The sequence below is a fragment of the Podarcis tiliguerta genome (assembly GCF_965153285.1).
Source record: "Podarcis tiliguerta genome assembly, chromosome: 10".
NCBI lineage: Eukaryota > Metazoa > Chordata > Lepidosauria > Squamata > Lacertidae > Podarcis > Podarcis tiliguerta.
In genome coordinates this window covers 53669017-53675016 of record NC_139543.1, presented here as the reverse complement: position 1 = coordinate 53675016, position 6000 = coordinate 53669017, and the positions used below count along the sequence as shown (strand labels likewise).

The 6000-nt window shown below is 47.3% G+C and overlaps 1 protein-coding gene across 1 annotated transcript in view; it reads left to right on the top strand.

The window, feature by feature from the left end:
* Nucleotides 1-1040: 1040 nt before the first annotated feature.
* CHRM2 (cholinergic receptor muscarinic 2) overlaps nt 1041-6000 on the top strand; it is a 175559-nt gene continuing 170599 nt past the window's right edge. Inside the window, exon 1 of the mRNA XM_083401532.1 lies at nt 1041-1875. The gene's annotated coding sequence lies outside the window, so the exon portion shown is untranslated. The remainder of the gene's footprint in view (nt 1876-6000) is intronic.

Below are 6000 nucleotides of genomic sequence, written 5' to 3'. Positions count from 1 at the left end.
CCCCCATCTTTGGATACAGATGGTGTGAGGGAGGAGAAAAGGGAGATGAGATCCAAGTTTATCAACCCTAAAGAAAAAAAAAATAGGCTCGTAAGTTGTGGAAACAACTCACAGGGAAACCCTAGTTTGTCCCCTGTAAACAATAATGACGAGCAAGATAAATACTTTGAAAGATACATCCTGCTAAAATCCTTGAGGAACTGTCCTTTTGGGGCACCTTCCAAGCGAGAAGGCAAGGAGCTGTCCAGCGTGCTGAAATTGCTCCGTGAAAGTTGTCCCGATCCCGGGGGCGATAGGACGTCGTTTTACGTCCATTGCCTCTGTTTGACTTTGAGCCTTGGCGTTCACATTCGCCGGAGTTTAGGTCATATTCGGCTGCGCTTCTAGTAACCTGCTCAATAAATCCGGTAATTATTACACTGTTAAACTGCTGGCCCCTTTCCAAAAGCAAGGCATTTAGGTGCAACTGGAGTTATAACAACCGCGGGAAACTGTGTATTAAACTCTTGCAAATGCATGTCGTAAATGTGTTTGTTGGCCACATACACCCCCCCCCCTTCCCCCAGCTGTATATTCTTCGGAGGATTTTGGAGAGGGCATAGCCTCTTGCTAAGAGAACTTCCAACCCCGCTCACAGTGAATCCATGGAAAATTCTGTTTATCGAAAGGGCTGTTATCTCAGCCTCTGTAAATATGCTTTGCGGCTAAATCTGTAAGGGTCCTCGGGGTCATTCTCAGCGTATGCGACCCTTCGCGCTCACTTAAGTCCCCGTGATGTTTGAGTATGTCATCAAATACCGAGTGTACCGAGGCAGCCGGCCACGATCTGTCAGGCTGCACAAACACCTTGCTTGCTCACAGAGCTATGTCTAACCAAAACCTCCACGCCCCACTCTCGAGTGACCTGTGAAGGGGAAATCTCTTCCCTTGGGCTTCCAACCCACCTGCCTACTACCCCCCCACGCCCATTTTGCTTTTTTGGGGGAAGAACTGCATGCATGTTAATAACCAGATCCACAATTTAAGAGAACGTGTGCATGCATAACACGGAAATCAGCCTCGCTTAGTTCATTTGGTCCTAGTCACTCCTACCATGTAAATGGAGATGGGGTGGCAGTTGTGTAAAACTCCGTCTCGGGCACGTTTACTCGGAATCAAGTCGCCACTGCATTCCGCGGTGCTTACTCGTAGGTAAACGTGCATAGGATTGCAGCCTAGCGGACTTCCCCTATGGCCAGATCGCTTGACCACATTGGAATGGTCTCGTTTTACACGATGGGGCGATCTCACCCGGAGCTATTGTTCCTATGTTACCCCTGATCCGCGTGTGTGTGTTTGCTTATGTTTGGGTTCTGCAAAGCAAAAGATTTCCCAAAGAAATGCGAGACATTCGCGCAGTCCTCCTCTCCGAAAGCTGCGACCGGCTTGTCACTTCCATCACTAACAATCTGGTTCCGATCGTTCTGCTGGCGCGTTGGGGGCTGCTAGGCACTCAAGGGTCTCGCCAACAGCCGTCATCGGGGTGGGGGTGGAGTAGGGGGTGTGGAGAAGAGCGCCTGGCTCTCGAGTACTAATGCCGCGTTGAACGCCTCTGGAAAGATTTGGAGGAAAACAACGCCGCGTCTCCACCAGCGAGGAGCAGGTTTGGGGGGCGCCCTGAGCGGCTCTCGGCTGGGCAGCGAAAGAGGCTGGTGGGGGCGCTTTTCTGAACAGCGGCTTGACTGAACGCGCCCCCTGATTGATCGCACCCCACTTCCCCCTCCGACGATGGTCTAGGGCCCTTTCCAGGTTGGGGTTCGGGCACTTTCTGCTTCTCCAACGGACAGCCCGATATGGACCCGCAGCTAGCCCAGCGCGCGCCTGTGTCTTTCCAAGGTAGGGCATTTCGCCGTTTCACCCGCTGCTTTTCAAGGAACGTCTGGCTCGCTCGTCTTTTGTTCCTATCCGCGTTAATGTAGATTATTTTCATTGCGCACATTGCACGACGAATCTCGTCTCTGCCCCGAACTTGACGTTCGCTCACACTTCGGTAGTGCAAGGGTCTGTATGGCCACGCATTGACCTGGGGTGGGAGAAGAGGACGGGCATCCTACACCTTTAGTCGTCTCCTAGGGAAAGAGGGGAGTTCCCAGGGATGGCTTGTCCCGCCGGTGAAAGACCCTCTTCTGCGACAGGGCTATTGAAGGTGTAAAAGCTCTTCTGCATCTGCCTACCTTCCATGTAAATCGTTTAATTCCGTTGTAGCTGGTTGCCAGTTTCCATCAGCCCACAGAGCCAGCATGGCCAATGGTCAGGGAACATGGGAGGTGTGCAACATCAAGGGGGCCACTTCTCTTGGGTCCCTAACCCTGACTTAATTTTCCAGTCAATTGATGAACTCAGTACTGGAGGCAGCAGCCAGACGTGTGAGTTAGGTAGGCTGCAGGGACGCAAGGGGGGTTATTTTGTAGCATTTCTAATGGCTCTGTTTTCTGATTAATTTACATTCTCTCTCTTTATCTTTCTGTCAGCCGTTTGGGACATATAGTGAAAAGCAGGGTATGCATTCTTTAAGTAGGTAGATAAGGTAAATAAATATGGAAAGTCTCTCCGTCCAGATGTGTACTCTGAGAAGGCTCTTTCACACATGCTGAACTTGTTGAAGTGCATGTGTGGAGGAGCCCACAGAAGCATCTTTCCGAAGGAGGGTTGGCACTGGGAGAGCGCGAGGCAGTGGAGGCACTGAGATGCATGAAGGTTGGAAGGCGGTGAAGGTAGAGAGGAGAATGGATGGCAAAGAAGTTTGTCATTGCTGATGTTTATTCATGAAGGGGAGTACAATAAAATAGATGCAGAAGTTTAAATCAAAGTGGGAGTTTGGTGCTTCGAATGAGTTATGTATAGTAAAGGAAGGAAAAGGGAGTGCTAGATTCCAAAGCCAGTATCAAGGACTGGATCAAAATTTACAGGGCAACCCTAAACATTTCTACTCAGAGGAAATCCCCATTGAATGAAATGATACTTACTCCCAAGTACATGGGGTTAGGACTGCAATCTTAGCTGCATTTTAAATTGGTAATGTCTACACAGCCTAAGTCCATTTGGATTGAAGCTGGTTTGGGGGGAAATGCATCAGAATGCAGTATTTCATAAGAAACAACAGCATAGGTGTAGATTGTGGCCACCGTCTTGTCCTATGTGCACACACAACTTCCTAAACCATCGTTGGGAGTGTACTGGGTGTGCAGTAAACAGCAGTGTGTACATAGCCTTGAAATCAATGGGACTTTAAGATAGTCATGAATAACGTAGGCTGCAATACCCATTTATCTGAGAGCAAATCCCATTGAATTTAGTGGGAATTCTGAAATTCTGGGGGAACAAGTCTGTTAAGTCCGAGCTGATTTTGATGGGTCTATTCTAAGCATTGAGTATGGATCCAGCTGCAAAGCAAGTGCAACACAGGTGCAAAAAGCACCACAGTTGATGTAAGGAAGATGTTTATGGACAATGCAATCCTTTCCACATTTACTCGGAAGTAAATTTCACTGTGTTCAGTGAAGGTTATTCCCAGGTAAGTGTGCATAGGATTGCAGCCTTCAATGCAGTGATAGAAAAAAAATGCAAAAAATAGCGTAGTTAACTTCTATATAGCATTTTTCCTTCCAGCCTTGCAGGAGGGTGGGTATTATGCATAGGAGGAGTGGAGTAAAGTGCAGCCAAAGCATGAAAGACAGAAACCGGCAGAGGCTGGAATTAGATGCAACAAAGAAGTTAAACCGAATGCTGGGGTCCTGTGTACTGATGGGATCAGGCATTGAGATTTAGTTACAGCTACAAAGTAAAATTGGGAGGGTGGGACGGGACAGGGAAGCTAGAAGCATGGCAGAGTTGATGTGGGCAGACAAAATATGAACCGACAAGCTCCAGCCCCCCCCCCCCCATAATGTAGGAAAATGTTTTCTGAACAGCCTCCCTACTGCAGCAATGCTCCAGAAATGCATCTCTGTGCCCCTGTGGGTGCCTATCAGGGATGCCTTCAGATCAGTTATTGCAGAGGTCTTGAGAAAACACTTCTGGGAAGGTCAGATGGGACAGCTCTTGGGGGGGAAGAGAGATGGTGACTGTCATTCCCTGGCTAAGCTCTAGTCAGAAACTCTATTAAATATCTCTCCTTCCAATAGATCGTGCTTACGTTCCGGTTAGATAGCCTTAATAGTGCTGCCTTGGCTGCTCTGGGGTTTTGCAGTCAAGAGCTCCAGGCATTCAGATCGAGGGACCATTTCCAGAGTTTTATGGTCATTTGGATGCCCTTGAATCAGCTACATTTTTGCCCCTGCTGTGCTTCCCTTTTTATGCATACCTCTAATTTTCTTTGGTAGCAAAGTTGTTTATTTTTAAAAGTAATCTCAGATTGCATTTACAAACGGATTGGTTTGATTTCTAAGATGGGGGGGAAATGGAATCAGCCGGCATTGCCAATTCAAAATCAGCAGCTATTTCTTTCCTTGGATAGACACAGAGGTTTATCAAGGCTATGCACACACATGAGCATATTAAGTTACCTTAAGTCAGATCTTTGGTAGTGTCTAATTGAAGGGGCCATGATGGCTCTCCCTCCAGGGTCTCCTAAGCCTGCAACCAAACTGGAGGAGCCAGTCTGACTATTGCTGCTTAAGTGGGTCAGAACCATCACAAGTCTACTAGGCTCACGTCCTGAACACATTTACCTGTGAGTAAGTCCCATCGAATTGCAACAGCTGGGTGTTCCTGCGTATGAAGCATACTGTGGTATCATCCAAGTAGAACTTGAGGGCAGATGCCCAGGTCCTGCTAAGCAGGAAGATCCCCAGATGCAGCAAGGTTAGCTTTCAATATGTTCCTAGAATCATAGAATTGTAGAGTTGGAAGGGACCCTGAGGATCATCTGGTCCAACCCCTGCAATGCAGTAATCTCAGCGAAAGCACCCATGACAGATGACCATCCAATCTCTGTTTAAAAAGCACCAAGAAAGTGAAGCCCACCATCAGAAAGATCTTCCTGATGTTTACTTGGGAGTCTCCTTTCTTGTAACTTGAAACCATTGGCTCAGGTCCTACTATCCAGAGCAGGGGGAAACAAGCTTGCTCCATCTTACATTTGACAGCCCTTTAGATATTTGGCTATCACATCTCCCCTTAGTTTCCTCTTTACCAGGCTAAACATACCCATTCCCCTTCAACTGTTCCTCATAAAGCTTGGTTTCCAGACCCTTTGCCATCTTGGTTGCCCTCCTCTGCACACATTCCAGCTTGTCAATATCATTCTTAAATTGTGGCACACAGTGCTCCAGGTGTGGTCTGATCAAGGAAGAATAGACCGGGACTATTACTTTCATTGATGAGAACACTATACTTCTGTTGATGCAGCCTAGAATAGCACTAGCTTTTTCTTTTGCTGCTGCATCAGAATGTTGACTCATGTTAAGCTTGTGGTCTGCTAAGACCCCTAGATCCTTTTCTGCACCAATGAAATCATGCTATGTACTACTGACCTGCGATCCATTACAATAGTTCAGCAGCTCCACTTTTACCCAGATCCACTTCCCAACAACCCCGAGGCAAGTTGCAGAGTCATAGTTTCTGTGGTAGGTACTCCTACAACAAAGGCAAGACCCACTATGGAAGAGGATTTTTTTTCAGTACCATCCTAGTCTCGTTCCAAATCTCTCCAAATCCACCAGACCTTTTCACGGAGCTCTCATATTTTTCTAGGGAATATAGGAATGACATACCTGCACTTCAAAAGTGCACATACCACATACACATGTATCAGCATTTCACCAAAGACTTCTTGGACTAGTCATTTGGACATCCATAATTCTCTGCAGGAGAGCTCAGCTCCTTCTGAAACAGAGAAAAAGGGACCAGTGGTCCTTCATATTTTACTGGATTTCATCAGCATCAACCGGATAACCAAGGGAAGTTTTAGCCTAGCAAAATCTGGAGAGCTATAGGTTTCCTCTCCATGCCCTAACAGTA